Raw genomic sequence first — 25246 nt, 5'->3', positions numbered from 1 at the left:
ATATATTTAAATTAATTAACTAGTTGAATATGGCTGGACAGGTGATGTGCTGTTGCTGTATGATGATGGAACTGGTGGATCCCATTGAGACCGTCAGTGACCACATCTGCAGCAAGTGTTGGCTGCTCGAGGAACTTCGGCTCAGAATTGATGAGCTGGAGACCGAGCTGCACACACTGCGGCACATCAGGGAGGGGGAACATTACCTGGACACTTTGTTCAGGGGGCAGTCACACCCGGTAGAATAAGTTCTGTTAATTCAGACAGTGGTCAGGTACAGAGTAGTGTTACTGCAAAGGAGGCAGGTAGGGGGATCCTGAGTTTAGGAGCTGAGGCCTCAGCCCTTGACCTTGTCCAACAGGTATGAGGTACTTGCTCCCTGTGTGGATGAGGAAGAGGGCTGTAGGGAGGATAAGTTGACTGACCACTGCACCGTGGCACAGGAAACCATTCAAGAGGGAGGAGCAAAAAGACAAGTGGTAGTTGTAGGGGATTCTATAATTAGGGGGATTGATGGCATCCTTTGTAAGCCAGATCGAGAGTCCCGCATGGTATGTTGCCTGCCCGGTACCAGGGTGAGGGACATCTCTGATCGGCTTGAAAGGATTTTGGAGAGGGAGGGTGAGGATCCAGTTGTTGTGGTCCACGTTGGGACTAACAACATAGGTAAGACTAGCAAAGAGGACCTGTTTGGGGATTATCAAACACTAGGGACGAAATTAAAGAGCAGGTCCTCCAGGGTTATAATCTCTGGATTACTACCCGAGCCACGTGCCAATTGGCATAGGGTTGAGAAAATTAGAGAAGTTAACACGTGGCTAAAGGAGTGGTGCGGGAAAGAGGGATTCCATTTCACGGGGCATTGGCATCAGTACTGGGGCAGGAGGGACCTGTACCGTTGGGACGGTCTTCACCTGAACCATTCTGGGACCAGTGTTCTAGCGAATAGGATAAATAGGTTGGTCACAAGGACTTTAAACTAGCAAGTTGGGGGGAAGGGAAGTGTAAAGCTATGGACAGTATAATGGTTATTGGAGATCAAGGCAGCATGTTACGTGACAGGTTATTATGTAGAGATATGGGTTCAAAGACAAGGAAAATTAGGAGAAAGGGTAAGAGGAAAAATAAATTGCGAAAAGTTACTGATCAAGGTTTAGGATTCATAACAAAGACATAAAAAACAGCATAAGTGTACTTTACCTGAATGCTCGTAGTGTACAAAATAAGGAAAATGAGTTGATGGCGCAAATCATCGTGAATGACTATGATTCAGTGGCCATCGCTGAAACATGGTTAAAAGATGGTCACAACTGGGAGTTAAATATCCAAGGGTACCAGACTATACGAAAGGATAGAATGGACGGTAAGGGCGGTGGTGTAGCTTTGTTGTTTAAGGATGGCATCCGGGCAATAGTAAGGGATGATATTGGTGCTATGGAGGACAAGGTTGAATCAATATGGGTGGAAATCAGGAATAGTAAGGCGAAAAGGTCACTGATAGGAGTAGTCATGGCCACCAAATAGTAACAGGATGGTAGGGCAGGCAATAAGCAAAGAAATAACGGATGCATGTAGAAATGGTACAGCGGTTATCATGGGAGATTTTAATCTGCATATCGATTGGTTTAACCAGGTTGGTAAAGGCAGCCTTGAGGAGGAGTTTATAGAATGTGCCCGGGATAATTTCCTGGAATAGTATGTAATGGAACCTACAAGGGAACAAGCGGTCCTAGATCTGGTCCTGTGTAATGAGGCAGGATTGATTAATGATCTCATAGTTCAGGATCCTCTTGGAAGGAGCGACCACAATATGGTGGAATTTAAAATACAGTTGGAGGATGACAAGGTAAAATCAAACACTAGTGTTCTGTGCTTAAACAAAGGCGATTACAATGGGATGAGAGAAGAACTAGCTAAGGTAGACTGGGAGCAAAGACTTCATGGTGAAGCAGTTGAGGAACAGTGGAGAACCTTCCGAGCGATCTTTCACAGTGTTCAGAAAAGGTTCATACCGACAAAAAAGAAAGACGGTAGAAAGGGGAAAAATCGACCGTGGATATCTAAGGAGGTGAGGGAGAGTATCAAATTGAAGGAAAAAACATACAAAGTGGCAAAAATTATTGGGAGACTAGAGGACTGGGAAGTCTTTAGGGGACAACAGAAAGCTACTAAAAAAGCCATAAAGAAGAGTAAGGTAGACTATGAAAGTAAACTGGCTCAGAACATAAAAGTAGATAGTAAAAGCTTCTACAAATATATAAGACAAAAAAGAGTGGCTAAGGTAAATATTGGTCCTTTGGAAGATGAGAAGGGAGATTTAATAATAGGAGACGGGGAAATGGCTGAGGAGCTGAACAGGTTTTTTGGGTCAGTCTTCACAGCGGAGGACACAAATAACATGCCAGTGACTGATGGAAATAAGGATATGATAGGTGAGGACCTTGAGATGATTGTAATCACTAAGGAGGCAGTATTGGGCAAGCTAATGGGGCGAAAGGTAGACAAGTCTCCTGGCCCTGATGGGATGCATCCCAGAGTGTTAAAAGAGATGGCTAGGGAAATTGTAAACGCACTAGTGATAATTTATCAAAGTTCACTAGACTCTGGGGTGGTCCCAGAGGATTGGAAAGTAGCAAATGTGACACCACTGTTTAAAAAAGGAGGTCGGCAGAAAGCGGGTAATTATAGGCCGGTAAGCTTAACTTCGGTTGTAGGGAAAATGCTGGAATCTATCATTAAGGAGGAAATAGCGGGGCACCTGGAGGGAAATTGTCCCATTGGGCAGACGCAACATGGGTTCACAAAGGGTAGGTCGTGTCTGACTAATTTGGTAGAATTTTTTGAGGACGTTACCAGTGCAGTAGATAAAGGGGAGCCCATGGATGTGGTATATCTGGATTTCCAGAAAGCTTTTGACAAAGTGCCACACAAAAGGTTGCTGCATAAACTAAAGATGCAAGGCATTGAGGGTAAAGTGGTAGCATGGGTAGAGGATTGGTTAACTAACAGAAAGCAGAGAGTGGGGATAAATGGGTGTTTCTCTGGTTGGCAACCTGTAACTAGTGGGGTCCCTCAAGGATCAGTGTTGGGCCCGCAGTTGTTCACAATTTACGATTTGGAGTTGGGGACCAAGTGCAATGTGTCAAAGTTTGCAGACGACACTAAGATGAGTGGTAAAGCAAAAAGGGCAGAGGATACCGGGAGTCTGCAGAAGGATTTGGATAGGTTCGGTGAATGGGCTAGGGTCTGGCAGATGGAATTCAATATTGCCAAGTGTGAGGCTATCCATTTTGGGAGGAATAACAGCAGAATGGATTATTATTTAAACGGTAAGATGTTAAAACATGCTGCTGTGCAGAGGGACCTGGGTGTGCTGGTGCACGAGTCGCAAAAAGTTGGTGTGCAGGTGCAACAGGTGATTAAGAAGGCTAATCGAGTTTTGTCTTTCATTGCTAGAGGGATGGAGTTCAAGACTAGTGAGGTTATGCTGCAATTGTATAGGGTGTTGGTGAGGCCGCATCTGGAGTATTGTGTTCAGTTTTGGTCTCCTTACCTGAGAAAGGACATATTGGCACTGGAGGGAGTGCAGAGGAGATTCACTAGGTTGATCCCAGAGTTGAGGGGATTAGATTATGATGAGAGGTTGAGTAGACTGGGACTGTACTCATTGGAGTTTAGAAGGATGCGGGGGGATCTTATTGAGACATATAAAATTATGAAGGGAATAGATAGGATAGATGCGGGCAGGTTGTTTCCACTGGTCGGGGAAAGCAGAACTAGGGGGCATAGCCTCAAAATAAGGGGAGGTAGATTTATGATGGAGTGTAGGAGGAACTTCTTCACCCAAAGGGTTGTGAATCTCTGGAATTCCTTGCCCAGTGAAGCAGTTGAGGCTCCTTCTTTAAACGTTTTTAAGAAAAAGATAGATACCTTTCTAAAGAATAAAGGGATTCGGGGATATGGTGTACGGGCCGGAGAGTGGAGCTGAGTCCACAAAGATCAGCCATGATCTCATTAAATGGCGGAGCAGGCTCGAGGGGCCAGATGGCCTACTCCTGTTCCTAGTTCTTATGTTCTTATGTAAGTGATTGACTGTGCTACAATTGATTAAGCAGACTTAAAAAGACTATGGAGCTCCAGATCGCCCCGGAGTGTCTGCGAATCAGCCCCCATGCAGCAAACTCAGCGGCCGTATTTAAACACTGGCTAGCGTGCTTCTAGGGCTGCCTCCGAACGGCCCCCGGCCGGATCACAGAAGACCAGAAAATGCAGGTCCTGCATTCCAGGATGAGCCCGGAGATCTACACGCTCATCGAAGACGCGGAGGATTTCCCGACGGCGCTCACCGTGCTGAAAGGAGTCTACATTCGGCCCGTAAACCAAGTCTACGCACGGCACCAACTCGCGATGAGATGGCAAATCCCCGGAGAATCGCTGGACGAGTTCTACAGCGCGCTGCTAATATTGGGAAGGAACTGCAACTGCCCATCGGTGAGCGCAAACGAACATACGGAGCTCCTAATCAGGGATGCTTTTGTGGCAGGTATGACCTCATCCCAAATCCGCCAGCGACTGCTGGAGGGAGACTCACTAGGGCTCATGGAGGCATGGGCCCTTGCGGCTTCCCTCGATGTGGCCTCACAAAATGCCTGCGCTTACGGCCCCGACCGCACGGCAGCCCCTTGGGCTCCGTGGACCCCCGCTGCGACCGACTCCCCAGCACCCCCCATCCCACCGCAAGCCTGCGCGGACAGAGCACCAGACCACCGGGGGGGGGGGGGGGCCGCTGCCCGGCTCGCTCGGCCACCAATAAAAGTTGCGGCAAGCTGGGGCACTATTCGGCGGTGTGCCAGTCCCGGGGGGAGGGGGGGGGTCGCCGCAATCTCCGGGGGAGAACGGGGACAGCAGACTCAACCCCCCCCAACGATCCATGTGCGACCAACGGGCGCTGCCATTTTGGGTCCCGGACTCCACGCGGGGAGGATGGGCGCCACCATCTTGTGACCCTCCGGACACGTGCGATCCATGGGCGCGGCTATTTTGTCCACCCCCGACCGCGTGCGATCCATGGGCGTCGCCATCTTGGCTGATAGCCAAGGACCCCAGCATGGACGGCTCCACGGGGTCTGAAGAAAACGCCCCGATGCAGCAACCACGACTGGCTTCGGTGACCCTGGACCGTCGCGGCCCCGGACGCTCCAAACGGCAACAACGACGGTGCTGGTTAACGGGTACGAAACGCCAAGCCTCATCGACTCTGGGTGCACGGAAAGTTTTATCCATCCGGATACGGTAAGACGCTGTTTTTTTTCAATCCATCCGAGTACCCAAAAGATTTTCCAGGCAGCGGGATCCCATTCCGTAGAAATCAAAGGTTTCTGCATTGCGAACCTAACAGTGCAAGGGAGAGAGTTTAAGAGTTATCGGCTTTATGTCCACCCCCACCTCTGCGCTCCCACTCTCCTCGGGTTAGATTTCCAATGTAACCTCCAGAGCTTAATGTTCCAATTCGGCGGCCCTCACCCCCCACTCACTATCTGCAGCCTCGCGACCCTCAAGGTTGAACCACCTTCCTTGTTTGCGAACCTCACCCTGGATTGCAAACCCGTCGCCACTAGGAGCAGACGGTACAGGACTTCCCTAGGAAGTCCTCCTTCGGAACATCACTTCCGACCTGGCTGGCAGCCCCAGGACCCATCTTGCTCCGAAAGCATGTGCGGGCGCACAAATCGGACCCGTTGGTCGAGAGGGTTCCCCTCAAACCCCCAGTACGCCTACATGGCATACCACGACGGCCGACGGGCGGTCTCCCTGCGGGACCTGGCACCCGCCGGAACCACAACCCCCCCCCCCCCCCAACACCAATCACCCCCTCCCTCCCGCCGGCGCACCCCACGGCCGCTCCCTTCCCGGGTGGATCGGTCCTCCTCCCGTGCCCGTCCAGGAGTAGTGAAACAGGAACAAACAGCGCGACGCTCCCAGAGATGACAGTGCCCGAGCCAGCACCCGCACCACCACCGGGGCTGAGACGATCGACAAGGACGACCAGGGCACCCACTCGACTCGTGGAATCCGCGTGACAAAGCAAAACCTGTAAATAATTCAATAGCCCAGTAAAGCGGCAGTGTAAATAGTTCACCATTGAGATCGATGCATAGCACTGTGTTAAGATAATTCCAGTACCAGCTTTGTAAACCCCTACCACCATGCACCCCACCACCCCGCCGGGTTCTTTTTTAACAAGGGGTGAATGTGGTGGCATGTATTAGGGGTAGTACGGTACCTGTGATGCCGAGAGGCTATTGGTAGACAGACACTGGGTCCTGATTGGATCTGCCGCCTGCTGGCTCTACCCAGTAAGGCGGGGTATAAGAACAAGGGGCAGCACGGTAGCCTTGTGGATAGCACAATTGCTTCACAGCTCCAGGGTCCCAGGTTCGATTCCGGCTTGGGTCACTGTCTGTGCGGAGTCTGCACATCCTCCCCTTAGTGTCCAAAATTGCCCTTAGTGTTGGGTGGGGTTACTGGGTTATGGGGATAGAGTGGAGGTGTTGACCTTGGGTAGGGTGCTCTTTCCAAGAGCCGGTGCAGACTCGATGGGCCGAATGGCCTCCGTCTGCACTGTAAATTCTATGAAAAAAAAACCCGGGTTCTCTCAGCAGTCGCATTCTGTAACTGAGCTGCTGAGGAACAAGCCTGCTTAATAAAGCCTTCGATTGACTTCATCTCTTCTTGTCTCATGATTAATTGATTGTGCTACACTGCACTTCTTGGGTATGGTCAATTTTCTGGGCAAGTTCATTCCAAACATGGCCACACACACTACGGCCTGCCGACATTCACTGTCGAGATGGATCATAGGCCTCTGGTCCACATCATCCACAAGGACCTGAACGACATGACGCCTCGGTTGCAGAGAATCCTGCTTAAAATTAGGAGGTATGACTTCAACTTGGTGTACACACCTGGTAAGGAGTTCATCATCGCTGATGCATTGTCCCGCTCCATCATCTCGCCCAGTGAGCCACTGGAGATCATCCAGCACATCAAATCGCAGGTGCAGCTGTGTGCCAGCACTCTCCCGGCGACAGATGAGAAGGTAGTTCTCATCCGTGATGAGACAGCCATTGACCCCATCTTGCAGCGCATCATCCACAACCTCACCAATGGCTGGCAGAAAGGGCAGTGCCCACAATTTTACAATGTAAAGGACGACCTGACGGTGATTAATGGTATCCTCCTCAAGCTGGACAGGATTGTCATTCCGCTCAGTCTCCAGAGCTTGGTGCTGTGCCATATTCATGAGGGACACCTGGGCGTCGAGAAGTGTAGACGCAGAGCCCGGCAAGCTGTCTACTGGCTCGGCATCAGCCTGGACATCACGAACATGGCCTTGAACTGTGCTACCTGTCAGCGGCTCTAGCCAGCGCAGAGCAAGGAGACGCTCCAACAGCATGACATAGTGACCTCCCCGTGGTCCAAGGTTGGCATCGACCTCTTTCATGCGAATGGTCGTGACGACGTATTGATCATCGACTATTTCTCGAATTACCCTGAGGTGCTGAAGCTTCCAGGCCTCACCTCTCGGACCGTCATCAGAGCCTGTAAGGAGACGTTCTCAAGGCATGGCATCCCAATCACCGTCATGAGCGACAATGGCCCGTGCTTTAACAGTCGAGAATGGTCCATGTTTGCCAGGTCAAACAATTTCCAGCATGTCACCTCCAGTCCGCACTATCCCCAGTCCAATGGAAAAGTCGAGAAAGGGGTGCACATTGTGAAACAGCTCATCTGCAAGGCCGTGGACTCTGCTTCCGACATCCACCTTGCGCTGCTCGCGTACAGGGCAACTCCATTGTCCACTGGCATGTCGCCGGCTCAACTCCTGATGAACAGGGATCTGCGGACGACGCTTCCAGCCATACACCTGCCCAAACTGGATCACCTCCCGGTGGTGCAAAAGGTGCAGCAGCTCAGATACCGTCAAAAGCAGGGGTATGATGCCCATGCCACCGATCTGGCCGTGCTATCCCCGGCAGACACTGTCAGGATCAAGATACCGGATGGTGGTGATCTGCCCCGGCTGTCGTTGTTCGAAAGGCCATGCCCCACTCTTATGGCTGATGGTTCCATCGTGCGAAGGGATCGACGGGCACTGCGCAACGTTGCCTGCCTGCAACCACTTTCTCCTCCATTTCCATATGTTGAATTGCCACCTCCTGATACCTCGCACCACGAGGCCACCAGTCAGGCTTCCATCGTGCCTGTCAAGGCGTCGTCGTCCCCTCCGCCACCTCTCCAGCGGTCGACCAGGATCAGACGCAAGCCTCAGAGACTGGACTTGTGAACGTTTGTTTTGTTTGCTCTGTTCTGTTGTCCTCCGTCAGTCACGTTAGACAGACTCATTCACATGTAAATACATTCACATACGCCAACAAAACATTAAAAAAAAGGGGAGATGTAATGATATGCAAACATGCAGCTAATGAACACATAGAATGGGACACGAGCAATGAGCAGTCAGGACACTCAGGGGTGGTATCTCACTATAAAAGGGATGAGGCACTCACAACCCACCTCTTTCCACAGGCCAACATCTACAGAGTGTGACTGGGTGTATCCTCAGCATCACACCCCAGCACGTGGCTTAGAGCAAGGCTGGTTCAGTTAGACTGAGTTACTACATTTAGATTAGCAGCGAGTCGAACTCATTGAGAACTGTGCTAATAGTTCAATAAAACACATTGAACTCACTTCAAAGTCTGGAGAATCTTTTACTCAAAACTGCATCAAGTGGCAGCTTGTATTATTCCAAATTACATAACACAACACCAACGGCTAGTGACCAAGAATCCATGATCAGATTATTTTTCATGTGGAAGAATCAGTTGTCCATTGATGAAGGTTTTGTCACGTGGGCGAGCCAGGGTTGTAATTCCTGAAAGGTATAGATTGCAGTTGCTATGTGATTATGATTATTTCATCATCAACACTTAGGAATGAGCTTGACAAAGAACCTCACAAATCTATCTTTGGTCATTAGGCTGAGATAAAGACATAGAAGACACAGTGTTAAGTGTATCAAGTTGTGGAAAAGCAGCTGCCATCCGTAATTTTGTAACCATGGAAATGGTCAGCTAAAGTGTGGCAGAGGCTACACATAGATTTTTCAGAACTTGAAGAGCAACAGCTATCGTTAGCCCATCAAAGTAGGTTGAGGGGTTTGTGATAGATCAAACAACTAACAAAACTCTGTGTAGGTTGTTTGATCCTTATGGGGTCCCATAGGAAATTGTGTCTGACTATGGGCAGCAGTGTTGTTCAGGAGAATTTGTAAATGTTATGAGAATGAATAGGATAAAACATTGCAGAGCTCCACTGCATCAAATTGTTTCAAATGGGGCAGTAGAGTGCATAGTACAAACTGTTAAATGTGCTCTTGTTGAGAAAATGCTAGGTACAAATTGGAAAAGATGTCAGTTGTTATTGAATCACAAACTGTTTTTTTTGTTTATTTATTGCAACGCTTCTCACATTACTCCCAGCAGAATGCCTGCTGAATTTCTCCTCAGAAGTCAGGTTGAACCATATCATTGCTGAAACCATATTTAGCACAGTTAGTCGAACAGGAACAAGCCAAGCAGAAAGAGAGTCACGATAGGGGCAGAGTGAGATAAAGAAGGTTTGAATGAAAGGTCAAGCTTTTTATAGTACAAAGGTTAGGTTTGTACATATATAAATCAAGTTTTACCTTTAGAGGTTCACAAAGAAGAAAGTTGAAGAAGATCAACTGAATCTGATGAATTGGATAGTTGGGATATAAATAGAGTACCAATAGTTATTCCAACTCAAGTGTGTCTGAACTTTGTTCAGATCGGAGTCATACAGAATTGTCTGATGAAGTGAAAATTTCAATTGAAGGTCAAGGACGAAATCAGTCTTTATGAAAAAAAATCTTCTCTTCAGACTCAGGCCATCTTGGCCAGAACTCCCCAAGTTCTGAAACTTTGGATCAGAAGAAGAGATGTCCTCTTAAGAATTGGAAACATGTGATGATAGCAGCTGCTTGTGACCATTTGTGTATGTATCTATGCATAGTCAAACCAGAATAAAGTAGTTTTCATTTGGGTACTTTGATCTCCATGTGCCGCACTCTGCTTCTTTTATGACCTGTAATGATCGCACAATCATTGCATAGTTTACAGTACAGAAGGAGGTAATTCAGTCTGTCATGTCCACGCTAACTCTTTGTAAAAATAGCTCAGCTCACTCCATTCTCCTGGTCTTTCCCTTTAGCCCTATAAATTCTCCCCCTGATTCAACTCTCTTTGGAAAACTGTGAGTTCACCTCCATCTCTCATAGTGAACCTCTAAAGGTAAAACGTGATCTATACATGTACAAACCTAACCTTTCCACTCCAAAACATCTGAGTGATTGACTGATTTGATTTATTGTCACATGTACCGAGGTACAGTGAGAAGTATTGTTCTGCGTATAGTCCATACAGATCACTCCAAACATGGAAAAAAAACACAGGACCTACGTGGATACACCATGTAAATACATAGAAAAGGTTAGTCTGGTTATAAGAGAGGTAGGAAGGGGATTTGTGTGAGAGAGCTCGCAAAGAGTTGCCACGATCCGGCGCCATATTGAGATTTTGACCAAATATAAGGAAAGTTCTCATCTTCACGACTCTTTCTGATTACCATTTCAACCACTGATGATGGCGTTCTTTCATTATAGCCAACCACGACCCATTCGCTGCAAAAACATTTTTTTTTCCTCATGTTGCCTTTGTCTCTTTTTCCAATCACCTTAAATCAATATTCACTGGTTCTCAGCCCTTCCAGCAATGGGAGCAGTTTCTCTCTATCTACTCTGTGTTGACCACTCATTATTTTGATACTTCTTTTGCATCTCCTCTCAACCCTCTCTTCACCAAGAAGAACAGCACCTGCCCCCCCTAAGCTTCTCCAATCTATCCACTAAACTAAAATGGGAATGAATACTACATAATAACTTGGAAGTTTCTCACCGCTTAATGTGTGTAAAACATGTGACTAACCAGAAGGTTCTGTGGAAATCAATTAGACCTGCTGTTATAGCAGAGCAATCAGACATAGATGAGCAGTGAATTAGCCATGCCAAAGAAAATTGAGGTGAAGCAGGCTTTAAGATAAAATGCTTCTTTACTATGATATCGTGCTGGATTTTGTTGATTATAATGAAGTTCAAGGAAATCTATTTGTAAATTCATTTTGATCTGAGGAGCTTCTTCTCCCACATTTTCCTGTTTATGAAAGCTGGCGTTGCTTATGATAGCAGCAAGTGCAGCTTGGCACAGGATGCCGGCAACCATTATGCTCCTAATCCCTTGGTTTCTTATTGAAGCGTGCAGCTTGTGTTTTATTGTTGGCTTTCAGTTGATGAATCAGATCGGCCCCAGCTCAAATGTTGACTGCTGTTACTCCAATTTTCCCTGTCTACCAGATGATGTGTTGTGTACATTTCTTTTCATTCAAATTTGATATTGGTGTCTCTGAAAATTGATAGAACTATCGTCGGTAGAATTGCAACACAAAAACAAGCCATTCAGCCAATGGTTTAGCCAGCATTTATGCTCCATGTGAGACTCCTTCAAGCTGCCTTTATCCCACCCTATTAGTTTATTTGCAAATGATCCTTATCAATAAATTCTTACGTTCATTTTTCCAATATTTTAACTTTCTGCAAACATTTTTTTCATTTACAGCATGCTCAGTGCAGTTGCTCGAACAACTGTTGTTCTCTTTGTATGTTATTAAGGTGCGGGTATTATGTACAGTATTTCATCATAACAGCAACGTACAATGGGGAAGCCGGTATTTGGGCAGGAACCCATTTATTCTGTTAGTGGGTTTTGCCATGGTTCTTCAACTCAGCAACACATTGGCTGTCAGGTCTTGTAATCATTCAGAGAGGATGGGTGGGTTGATAAATCAGTCAAATGAAGGACATCAAACTAAAGGGGCACCAGTAGGAGTCAGAATTGTTTAATTATACCTTGATTCCTGAGGGATATTTTCGAAAGAAGAGTCAGGATAGCTTCAGGTGAGGAGCAAAGTTTTCAAACTGCAAATACAAGCAGACACCTTGTCAAGAATAGGAAGTGCCAAGAACTAATGTTTTTTTAAATTTTTAAAATAAATTTAGTGTATCCAATTCATTGTTTTTTTCCAATTAAGGGGCAATTTAACATGGCCAATCCACCTAGCCTGCACATCTTTGGGTTGTGGGGGCCGAAACCCACACAAACACGGGGAGAATGTGCAAACTCCACACGGACAGTGACCCAGAACCGGGATCGAGCCTGGGACCTCGGCGCCGTGAGGCAGCAGGGCTAACCCACTGCACCACCGTGCTGCCCCCAGAACTAATGTTATTGTGGGACACACAAGCTTAAAAAGAAGAGGCCAAAGATGAAAGCTATAATTAAAAAGTCGAGTAATAGAAGGAAACTGTCTTGAGAAACCAAGAAATGAAGGAAACCAGGCATCAAATCCCTCTGTTGTGAAAATGCACAAATTCTGCAGCTGGCAACAAAAGAATTCTGGAAACTTTATGGAAAGTGTAATGGCCTGTATTGCTATCACAGAAATTCCTACTCCCTACTGCTGTACTAAAAATAGTGGACCTTGTATTATTTTGTACCTAGCTCTGTCAAGATGATTAAACTTACCTAAAAAGAACAGCAGTAGCCATGCTGTGAAATATTCCATTTGCTGCGAATAATTGCTAATTCCCTCATCACTAATTTTAACATTCAGTCAATTTTAAATCTCAGCCCTTTGGTAAGAGTAACAGTGCTGGCATTTGACTTTTTTGCCAGTATGATATTAAAGAAGTATCACACTGTTAATAATAATGACTTTGTGAATAACCACTCTGCTTGTCAGCACTGGAAAGGTTAATCATCTTTTACTGACTACTAAAAATTAATTATGCTTCACTAAGTCACTTACTGTTGATCATGACAATCTAAGTTATTGTATTTTTAATGATCATTAAGTAGGAAATACAAATGATAAAGTGTGATTATTGTGGATTTAGCAAATAGACATTCAATGATATATCACAGTGCTGCTCATCCAATTAGTGGGATTTTGTTATTAATAAAGTTGCTACACTACTTCATTGAATGTCTGCTTCTGAGATTACAGTCGAAATAGCTTGGATAGTTAAAGGAAAGCTCAACATTGACTCTATTTAAGGGAGTGATTAATACTTTAACAATTGGCCTGTTATTTACTTTTCATGGACTGGTATCTTAATCTTGCAAAGAACATGAAAGATATCCAGTGTAGAAGTCAACATAAATACCAGGTAAAAAGGACGCACAAAATCAGAGGATAATGTTCCAGAAAAAAAGAACATTGCTACATATTTTACCACCAGTGCCAATGGAACATTTGTAAATTGAATGTCGTGATCACAATGTATATTTAACCTTAGGCAGAATGGATTATCATTATTTTACAACATGATCTTTGAAGTTCCCATCATCAACCAAGATAATGCCGGAAGTTATTGGTCGACTCCCCACAGATAACTGAGCCCAGCAGATGGTTATTTCTAGGCAAGTAAGGCATTTCAGTTATACTTTTGTAAATGGATAGTAGAGTTGCCAAAAATCATTTCAGGCGATTTTATCTATCAAGTAATGAAATACATGACAGCCCGATAATAGCTGCCAAAATAAAAACCACAAACTAATGATTCAGCTTGGAAATTGACATAATCAAATCCATTAGATTAACTCAATATTGGGTCATCATTTTAAACTGTGCCTAAGTCTCTTACCATATATAAAATTTGATTTATATAATAATTTGTTGAATTTCATCATCAATTAAAACATTTCTCTCGTTCCCTTCAGATCTACTACTGCTGCTGATGACCACATTTTTAACATGGAGGGTGGAGGGTGAACCAGGTTGAACAATGGGGTTCTTCCCTATTGCCATCAATGTTGTATGATAGAAACATAGAAAATAGAAGCAGGAGGAGGCCATTCTCCCCTGTGTGCCTGCTCCGCCATTCATTATTATCATGACTGATCATTAAATTCAATAGTCTGATCCCACTTCCCCCCATATCCTTTGATCCCTTTAGCTCCAACAGCTATATCTAATTCCTTCTTGAAATTGCACAACCTTTTGGCCTCAACTACTTTCTGTGGTAGCGAATTCCACAGATTCACCACTCTCTGGGTGAAGAAATTTCTCCTCACCTCAGTCCTAAAAGGTTTAGTAGCCCTTATCCTCAAACTATGATCCCTAGTTCTGGACTCCCCCACCATTGGGAACATTCTTTCTGAATCTACCCTGACTTAATCTGACCCGTTCCCTCCCCTGCTGCAAGGAAACGAAGAACTCTCTATCCTTCACTACGCTTTTAAGCAGCCTGCAAAAGATTCGGCAATATTTTCCCAAGAGCAAATGAATATGAATGGTATGTCAAATCTGGTATTCAAGTGTGCAAACCTTAGACCTCTGAGAATACTGACCAATAAATTGGATGATCATTTTTGTTTAATATGTGGGAATTTAAGATAATACACCATGCATTGGGGGGGGGGGGGGGGGGGGGGGGGGGGAGAGAATCGGTATCCTGATCGTTTTTGTGAGTTCTTTAAAATTTTATGAGTACTTATTACTGAGGTGTAACATCAGTCACATTTTTCAATTACAATACTAATCTAATATTAAAATATTCCATTATTTTAATGAAACAACCATTGCTGTTTTATGCCTCTTTTCAACCCCCGTTTTGTCAGCACTTCACAGCGCGTATCTGGGACAAATGGACATCAAGGGTGAAATTCTCCGTTATCGGCGCAATGTCCGCCGACCGGCGCCAAAAACGGCGCAAATCCCACCTGCATCACGCTGCCCCAAACGTCGATAATTCTCCGGCCCGGAATGGGCGAGCAGCGACGTGACGCTATCCGCGCTGGCTCACGTGGTTCACGCCGTGCGGCATCATGCACGGCTCAAAAGACGCGCTGCTCCCCCCACCCGACCAGAAGACCCGGCCGGATGGACGCCCGCTGCTCAGCCCCGAGGCTCCAGTCCCGCGACATTGAGGCGCTCCTGGACACAGTGGAGCAAAGGAGGGAGGCCCTCTATCCCGGACACGGCTGTAGAGTCGCCCCACGCCACAGCCGGCGTCTGTGGAGGGAGGTGGCAGAGGCCGTCAGCGCTGTGGCCCTGACACCACGGACAGGCACCCAGTGCCACAAGAAGGTGAACCACCTCGTCAGGGCAGCCAGGGTGAGCCGCCCCCCCGCCCGATACCCATATCCCCCATATCCCCCCACCCCCATATCCCCCTCCCCATATCCCCTCCCCCATATCCCCCTCCCCCAAATCCCCCCTCCCCATATCCCCCACATCCCTCTCCCCCATATCCCCCATATCCCCCCCTCCCCCATATCCCCCCTCCCCCATATCCCCCCTCCTCCATATCCCCCATATCCCCCCTCCCCCATATCCCCCTCCCCATATCCCCCTCCCCATATCCCCCTCTCCCATATCCTCCCTCCCGCATATTTCCCCTCCCCATATCCCCCCTCCCCATATCCCCCCTCCCCCATATCCCCCCTCCCCATATCCCCCCTCCCCATATCCCCCTGCCCCATATCCCCCCTCCCCCATATCCTCCCTCCCCATATCCCCCCTCCCCATATCCCCCTCCCCATATCCCCCCTTCCCCATATCCTCCCTCCCCCATATCTCCCCTCCCCCATATCCCCCTCCCCATATCCCCCCTCCCCATATCCCCCTCCCCATATCCCCCCTCCCCATATCCCCTCTCCCCCATATCCCCATATCCCCCCTCCCCCATATCCCCCTCCCCATATCCCCCCTCCCCCATATCCCCCTCCCCCATATCCCCCCTCCCCCATATCCCCCCTCCCCCATATCCCCCTCCCCATATCCCCCATTTCTGCCTTCCCCCATTTCCCCAAGTGAATCCAGCCCTAACCTTAACCTCTGCAATACACGCGCAACCGATGGCGTGCATTCATATACCTGTCTAACACTGTTGCCTTTTACCCCTGCCACCACCCCCCACAGGAGAAGCATGCACACAACACCAGGGAGCATGTGAGGACTGGAGGAGGCCCAGCTGATGAGAGGCCACTGACCGAACATGAGGGAAGGGCCCTGGAACTGGCTGACGGACCTGAGGACCGGGAGGTTGCTGATGCAGAGGTCGGGGGCCCACCAGCAAGTGAGCCACCAACAGCCCGTCCCCATATCCCCCCTGCCCCATATCCCCCCTCCCCCATATCCCCACTCCCCCATATCACCTGATCACTGCCTGCGTGTCTAACCATGCATGCTTCATTGTGTATCACAGGAGAAAACGTCGAGGCACCCATCCCCGCAGATGCAGACCGCCCGCATGATGCCCCTCGGAGACCACGGGAGACGGCGACACCCGGACCCTCTGGCATCCGACGCCCGCACGATGCCCATTGGCGACCACGGGAGACGGAGAGACCCGGACCCTCCGGCATGCGACGCCCGCACGATGCCCCTCGTAGACCACGGGAGACGGAGAGACCTGGAGCAACAGGGAGACGGCGCCTCCATCTCATGCGGGTGCGGCGACGCAGGCGTGTGCCACCCAGCGACGAGAGGGGCAGCCACAGTCCCCCGTCACAGCCGAGCCACGGAACCACATCCCAGGACACCCCTACCCAGGACACCCCTACCCAGGAAACTGAAATACAGGACAGTGACAGAGATTGGATGGGCGGAGATGAACCGCCATCCCAAAGTGCCATGGACTCAGAGTCGGATGATGCGCACGACACAACGCCACTGCTGTCACCAACACCCTCCACCATCGCAGAGACGCTCACCCTCGGTTGGGCACTTTAGTGATGAGGCGTCTGGTACACTCACTGGTGCGCACAACACAGCCGTCCCGGTACAGCAGGTGGAGGTAGGAGCAGCAGAGGGGCCGGGCAATCGGAGGGCAGCCCGGCGCAAGCGAGCATCTGCCGCCCAGATGGATCCCGGGTTCCTGGAGTTACCACACCCACCCAAAGGTCCGATGCAACCACCGAACCTGAGACGAGCGAAGAGGGTGACGGCCAGCTTGCGGCGGCTGCGGTCGCAGGTGGAGGAGTCCACCCATGTCCAGGAGCTGGCAGTGGTGCCGGTCATGCGTGCCACCCAGGCCGACACCGCACGGGTGGCGTCCGCGGTGGAGGCAATGGGTGCGACGGTGTCAGACATGGGGAGCGGTTTGTGAGGTCTGGGGCTTTCCGTGCAGGCGGCGTCTGTGGCCCAGGACATGGCTGCCCTCTCACAGGAGGCCATGAGCCAGTGCCAGGGGCAGATGGCAGAGGGGCTCAACTCCATGGCCCAGTCTCTGAAGGCCATGGCCCAGTCTCAGCAGGCCATGGCCCAGTCTCAGCAGTCCATGGCCTAGTCTCAGCAGGCCATCGCTGAGGGCATCGGCGCCATTGCCCATGTGCGAGCCAGCGTCGCACAATCACAGACAGGGATTGCCAACCCCTTGAGCTCCATGGCTGCAAACCAGCAGACCCCTGTCGATACCAGCACAGGCCTCCAGGACTGGCAGCGCCAGATGTCGGGGGGGGCATCGGATGGTCAGTCCGTTTGCATCCCCCACCCATGTAGAGGCCTGGGGGCCATCGGGCACCCCGAGGGAGGAGGAGGTGCTGGGGCCTGTTCCGGCTCCCATTGTAGGGGAGGTCCCGGAACACCTCAACACCTCGGACTTCCCCCCTTCCGTCCCAGGTGCATCGGGTGGGCAAAGGGCAGGACAGGCTGGCAGCTCGCCATCCCAGTCGCCCGGGCCGCAGCCTGGCCCATCTAGGCCAGGACGCCCCAGGAAACGGCCGCGAAAGGAATCCCGTGTCAGAGGGCAGGAATCACAGGAGTCCACCTCCAGTTCTGCTGTACCGTCTGGGGAACCACCTAGGCGTAGTCAAAGGGCCCGTAAGGCCAAACAATTAGACACTGAGTAAGTTGGCACGGGTGCAGGGCACAGATGAGTTTTAGGGGCTAGGGCACGTGCATGAACTCCTTTCATTAATAAGCTGCCTTTGTGCTCTGTCCAAAGCGTGCGGGGGTGTCATTTATGTTGAGCGCAAGTGTGTGTGTGAGGGGTGGCCTTACCTCAGCCCCAGGTGAGTCTGCTCTCTTCCCCCTGGGCCGCCATCAACATCCCCCCGGGCAGAGGATGGGTCCGTGCGCTGCAGTGTCACAGCCGCATGCAGGGATGGTCCGGGTGGATGGTGGTACTGTGGCCATGGGTCAGACATAGTCCAACGATGTGGAGCCAGGAGCTCATCGCAGGGCGGGTTGTCATCATCCTCCATGGCCTGCAATAGACACGCGTCCACCGGCAACTGTGTGAGCCCGGCCGTTGTGCCGCAGGTGGATCGGCAATGGGGGTGTGGTGTGCATGCGGGTGGGGTGGGGAGGGGGGTGAGGGTGCTGGGTGGGTGGATGGGTGGGGGGTGTGGGTGGTCGGGTGTTGCCATGGTGTGCGGTCTGTGGCCATACTACCCGAATCCCACGCCCATCTAGTCAATGAAGCGGGCGTCTATCAGCCTGTCCCGTGCCCGCTGGCCCAGCCGGTAACGGTGGACAGCCACCCGCCCGTGTCTAGCCCGTCTGCCCTGACCATTGCCCCATCCCCCTCATCTGGGGAGGACTGCGCCTCTTCTTGCTGCTCCTCCACTCCGCCGTCCTCTGCCTGCGGCACATCGCCGCTCTGCTGGGCTATATTGTGCAGGACGCAGCACACCACAATGATGCGGCCGACCCTATCTGACCGACACTGGAGGGCGCCCACAGAGAGGTCCAGGCACCTGAAACGCATCTTCAGCACGCCAAAGCACCTCTCTATCACTCCCCTTGTCGCTACATGGGCATCATTGTAGCGGTTCTCCACCTCATTGCGTGGCCTCCGTATAGGCGTCATCAGCCATGATCGCAATGGGTAGCCCCTGTCGCCCAGCAACCAGCCCCTCAGCAGGGGATGGCGTCCCTCGTACATGCCGGGGATGGATGACCGTGACAACACGTATGAGTCGTTTACACTGCCCGGGTAACGGGCGCAGACGTGCAGGATTATCATGCGGTGGTCGCAGACCACCTGTATGTTCATCGAATAGGTCCCCTTCCTACTGGTGAACACGGCCCTGTTATCTGCAGGTGGCCGCACGGCGACGTGCATCCCATCAATCGCGCCCTGGACCATGGGGAACCCGGCCACGGCAGAGAAGCCCATGGCCCGGGCATCTTGGCTGGCCCGGTCCACAGGGAAGCGGATGTAGCGGTGCGCAATGGCATATAGGGCGTCTGTCACTGCCCGGATGCACCGGTGCACCGATGTCTGCGATATGCCGGACAGATCCCCACTCGGTGCCTGGAATGACCCCGTTGCATAAAGGTTCAGGGCCATCGTAACCTTGACGGACACGGGGAGAGGGTGTCCCCCGCCAGTGCCACGCGGTGACAGGTGCGCCAGAAGGTGGCAGATGTGTGCCACAGTTTCCCGGCTCATCCGGAGTCTCCTCCTGCATTCCCGGTCCGTGAGGTCCTGGTATGACAGCCGGGGCCGGTCCACACGGGGCGCCCTCGGGTGCCTCCGTTGCCGTGGGGCCGCGACGTCCTCCTCCCCCTCCTCGTCCTGTCGGTCAGGTGTCCCTCCAGCCTGGTCGGCTACCGCCTGCCCCTCTGCGGCAGCCTGCGCCGCATCTCTGGCACACTCCTCATCCAGGGCACCGTGGACATTAGCGGCTGCCGCCACGGTGGCCAACATCGCTGGCTGACCGGAAAACATGACGGCCTGTGCGGGGGGGGAGGGGAACAACGACATGTCATCATTGCCCATACCCCCCCCCCTCCCCCACCCCCCCCCCCCCCCACCCAGCCAGGTGGCATGGACCACAAGGGTCCGACTGTTGGAGGCTGGCACCTGGCCAGGTGGACCAACTCGCTTGCCCTCGCACCCCCCCTCCTGGCACGGACACCCCCCTCATGTCCCTCCCCGGCACGGACCCCCCCCCCCCCCCGGCACGGACCCCCCCAACTCCCCGGCATGGAACCCCCCCGTCCCCCTCCCGGCACGGACCCCCCGTCCCCGTCCCCCTCCCCGGCACGGACCCCCCCTCCCTGGCACGGACCCCCCCCGTCCCCCGTCTCCCCCCCCCCACGTCCCTCCCCGGCACGGACCACCCCCGGCACGGACCCCCCCCCACATCCCTCCCCGGCACGGACCCCCCCCGTCCCCTTCCCCGGCACGGGCCCCCGTCCCCCGGCACGGACCCCCCCCCATCCCCCTCCCCAGCAGGGACCCCCCGTCCCCCCCGTCCCCCTCCCCGGCATGGACCCCCCGTCCCGCCGTCCCCCTCCCCGGCAGTCATCCTCCCGTCCCCGGCACTCACCCCCACTCCCGGCACTCCCCCGGAGCCCAGCCCACTCTAACCACCTCCCCCGCCGCACACACACACACACACAACCCTACACACACCTCTCCCCCACACGTACAGACTGCGGCCACGCCATCGCCTCTCCAGCGGCCAACCCCCCAGGCCGTCACCCACCTCCACGCAGGTCGGCGTCAACCATGAGCACTGGTTGACGCCAATTAATAGGCGGTTTGATTTACGCCGACGTGACCCGTGATCACATCGGCGGGACTTCGGCCCATCCGGACGGGAGAATATTGGCAGCCCCGAAATCCATTGCCTTGCGCCCACCCGTGCCATTCTCCGAGGTGTGCGGTGCGATTGACGCCCCGCCGACTTTTCTCCCTTCGGAGAATTCGGCGGGCGGCGGGGGCGGGATTCACGACGGCCCACGGCGAATCTCCGATCCGGTGGGGGTTCGGAGAATCTCACCCCAGATTCTCCAATGCCACCCGACAGTTCTATCACTGATGCCAGTTCCACAGGTATTTATGTGGACAATGTTAGTTGTGCGACTGACAAATTTATTTCAGGCAGTCAATATTCTGTGACTAAAATATTTATTGCAAATAATTCTCGATGAAAACTGGCGCGCCCTAATATTTTTGCCGAACGACTAGTTACATTTAGAAATGGTGTTCATAATAATGTTAGACAATGTAAACCTTTGTGATTCAGTCTTTCCCCCATCTTTCTTTACCTGTGCTCTTGGAGAATTGTGGCTTACTTAAACAGACCCACATTCTTATGATGTTCATTTTAGATGTTGCTGTGAATCAGAATATGTGTACCCCCCCCCCAATTTTAATAGTTACTCTTTTACCAAGATAACTTGTACTAAACATTGCACAGGTTTTCAACACATACCACAATCCCTTACTCCCAGTAAATTGGAAAGCATAACACTATAGGACTACTTCCTTCAGTCAAAAATGATGCGGTGAATGTGTTAAAAGTATTAAATGCACACAGGAAGAAAAAGGACCAGCTGAGAAAAATATAACACATGTGGTAAAACTGGATAATAGTTTATCCCATTTTCAAAATTACAAATAGATTCAGAGCACGGGCTGGAATGTTACACCTGCCCCAGGTGGGGACTGACAGGTCGGGGAATGGTGCAAAATTGGGTAGTATGGCAGTGTGGTAGTCACCACTAACTGTATTAGATGTAGTACAGTAAGACTCATATACTAGAGGTACATGGGTAAATCCGGGCCTGCTAGCTCCGCCCAGTAGATGCATATAAATGTGTGTACTCGCCGGTGCTGCTCCCATTCTGGTAGCCGCTACAGGAGGCAAAACATCTTTGCTCAATAAAGCCTCGATTATTCACTACTCTTGTCTTTGTAGTAATTGATAGTGCATCAATTTATTGAGCAAAGATTTTAAAACGATGGAACTTCGCATCAAGCCTGATCGCCTAGAGCTGAGCTCTCAAGCAACCAATGCGACGTCCGCTTTTGACCACTGGCTAGCCTGCTTCGAAAGCTACCTCCGAACATCCACTGAGGAACCCTCGGACGCACAGAAGCTCCAGGTCCTTTATTCACGGATGAGCCCTGATATTTTTCCTCTCATCCAGGATGCACCCACTTACACTGAAGCAATGGAGCTCCTGAAAGGACATTACGTTTGGCCGGTCAACAAACTATACACCAGGCACCTCCTGTCCATGAGACAGCAACTCCTCGGTGAATCTTTAGACGATTTCTGGTGTCCCCTACACATCCTGGGGAGGAACTGTGACTGCCAGGCAGTTTTGGCAGTCCAGCAGACAGAACGTTTAATCAGAGATGCTTTCGTTACGGGCATGGGTTCGGCGTATGTCCATCAGCGCCTATTGGAGGGAGGTACGCTTGATCTTGCGGGAACCAGGCAGCTTGCCAATTCGTTAACAGTGGCCTCCCGTAACATCCAGTCGTACGCCCCCGACCGCACCCTCATGGGCATCGTAGGCCCCGCCAGCTACCGACCCCAGCCCAGCGCAAGCTTGCACCACGAGGCAGCCAGCCAACCCCAGCGGGCCCAAATGCCAATTCTGCGGGCAGAACAAACACCCCCGGCAGCGCTGCCCGGCGCGGAGCGCAACCTGCAATGGATGCGGAAAGAAGGGACATTTTGCTGCTGTGTGCCAGGCCCGATAGGTTGCCACTGTTTCTAGGCCCAGCGTTCCTACACCCCCCACGTGTGACCCACAGGCGCTGCCATTTTCCTCCTCACAAGCCACTTGTGGCCCGTGGATGCTGCCATCTTCTTTTCCGCAGGCCACATGCGGCGCGTGGGCACCGCCACCTTTAACGCCGCCCGCCATGTGCGTCCCGGGGGCGCTGCCTTCTTTGGCGCCATTTTGAACGGCGCCTCAGGACCCCTGCTCGTCGGGAAGCTCGTCTGGCCGTTCATTGCCTGCCACCACCGCTGGCCAGCCTGGGGCCTCCCAGCAGTCCCGGCCCCACAATGTCGCAACCGCAATGACAACGGTAAAAATCGATGGGCACAAGACGTCCTGCCTTTTTGACTCTGGGAGCACGGAAAGCTTCATCCAACCCCCCTCATGGTACAGCCCGTTACCCAGAAAATCTCCCTGGCCTCCGGAGCCCATTCTGTGGAAATCCGGGGGTATTGCATCGCGACCCTCACCGTCCAAGGCGTAGAGTTCATCAACTTCCGGCTCTACGTCCTCCCCCACCTCTGCGCTGCCCTATTACTCGGCCTGGACTTCCAGTGCCACCTCCAAAGCTTAACTTTAAAATTCGGCGGACCCCTACCCCCCTCACCGTATGCGGCCTCACGACCCTTAAGGTTGATCCACCTTCCTTGTTTGCAAACCTCACCCCAGATTGCAAACCCGTCGCCACCAGGAGCAGACGGTACAGTGCCTAGGACAGGACTTTCATCAGGTCGGAGGTCCAGCGGCTTCTGTGGGAAGGTATCATTGAGGCCAGCAACAGCCCCTGGAGAGCCCAAGTGGTAGTAGTAAAGACTGGGGAGAAGCACAGGATGGTCATTGACTACAGTCAGACCATTAACTGGTACACGCAGCACAACGCGTACCCCCTCCCACGCATATCTGATATGGTCAATCAGATTGCACAGTATCGGGTCTTTTCCACAGTGGACCTGAGGTCCGCCTACCACCAGCTCCCCATTGCACGGAGGACCGCCAATACACTGCGTTCGAATCAGATGGCCGCCTCTATCATTTCCTTCGGGTTCCCTTCGGCGTCGCTAATGGGGTCTCGGTCTTCCAATGGTTGACCGGTACGGACTGCGGGCCACCTTCCCGTACTTTGACAACGTCACCATCTGCGGCCACGATCAGCAGGACCACGACGCTAACCTTCTAAAATTTCTCCACACCGCCAAACTCCTTAATCATAGAATCATAGAATTTACAGTGCAGAAGGAGGCCATTCGGCCCATCGAGTCTGCACCAGCTCTTGAAAAGAGCACCCTACCGAGGCCCACACCACCCTATCCCCATAACCCAGTAACCCCACTCAACCAACCCCAAGGCCAATTTTGGACACTAAGGGCAATTTAGCATGGCCAATCCACCTAACCTGCACGTCTTTGGACTGTGGGAGGAAACCGGAGCACCCGGAGGAAACCCACGCACACACGGGGAGAACGTGCAGACTCCGCACAGACAGTGACCCACGCCGGGAATCGAACCTGGGACCCTGGAGCTGTGAAGCAATTATGCTAACCACTATGCTACCGTGCTGTCATGTACAATCTCATGTACAATAAGGAGAAGTGCGTGTTCCGTACCAACCACTTGGCCATCCTTGGCTATGTTGTGGAAAATGGAGTTCTAGGGCCCGACCCCGACCGCTGGCTCCCCTTCATGGAATTCCCCCTCCCCCACTGCCCCAAGGCCCTGAAACAATGCCTGGGGTTCTTCTCCTATTACGCCCAGTGGGTCCCTAATTATGCGGACAAGGCCCGCCCACTCATTCAGTCCACAGTCTTTCCCCTGACGGCTGAGGCCCGCCAGGCCTTTAACCGCATCAAGGCAGACATCGGCAAGACCACGATGCACGTGGTCGGCGAGTCGCTCCCCTTTCAGGTCGAGAGCGATGCCTCGGACGTAGCTCTGGCCGCCACCCTCAACCAAGCGGGCAGGCCCGTGGCATTTTTTTCCCGCACCTTCCATGTCTCTGGAATTCGGCACTCCTCTGTCGAAAAGGAAGCCCAAGCCATTGTGGAAGCTGTGCAGCATTGGAGTCATTACCTGGCCGGCAGGAGATTCACTCTCCTCACTGACCAATGGTCGGTTGCCTTCATGTTCAGTAATGCACAGCGGTGCAAGATCAAAAACTATAAGATCTTGAGGTGGAAGACCGAGCTCTCCACCTATAATTACGAGATTTTATATCGCCCCGGGAAGCTCAATGAGCCCCCTGATGCCCTATCCTGCGGTACATGTGCCAGCGCACAAGTGGACCGACTCCAGGCTCTACACGATGGCCTCTGTCACCCGGGGGTCACCCGGTTCTTCCACTTCATCAAGGCCCGCAATCTGCCCTACTCCATTGAGGTCAGGGCCATCACCAGAGACTGCCTGGTCTGCGCGCAGTGGAAGCCGCACTTCTAGCGGCCAGATCGAGCGCACCTGGTGAAAGCCTCCCGTCCCTTTGAGTGCCTCAGCATGGACTTCAAAGGGCCCCTCCCCTCCACTGACCGCAACACGTACTTTCTGAACGTGGTTGATGAGTACTCCCGGTTTCCCTTCG

Source organism: Scyliorhinus torazame, chromosome 5, assembly GCF_047496885.1.
Source record: "Scyliorhinus torazame isolate Kashiwa2021f chromosome 5, sScyTor2.1, whole genome shotgun sequence".
NCBI lineage: Eukaryota > Metazoa > Chordata > Chondrichthyes > Carcharhiniformes > Scyliorhinidae > Scyliorhinus > Scyliorhinus torazame.
The sequence above is the reverse complement of the archived record's forward strand: the minus strand, read 5'-3'. Positions refer to the sequence as shown.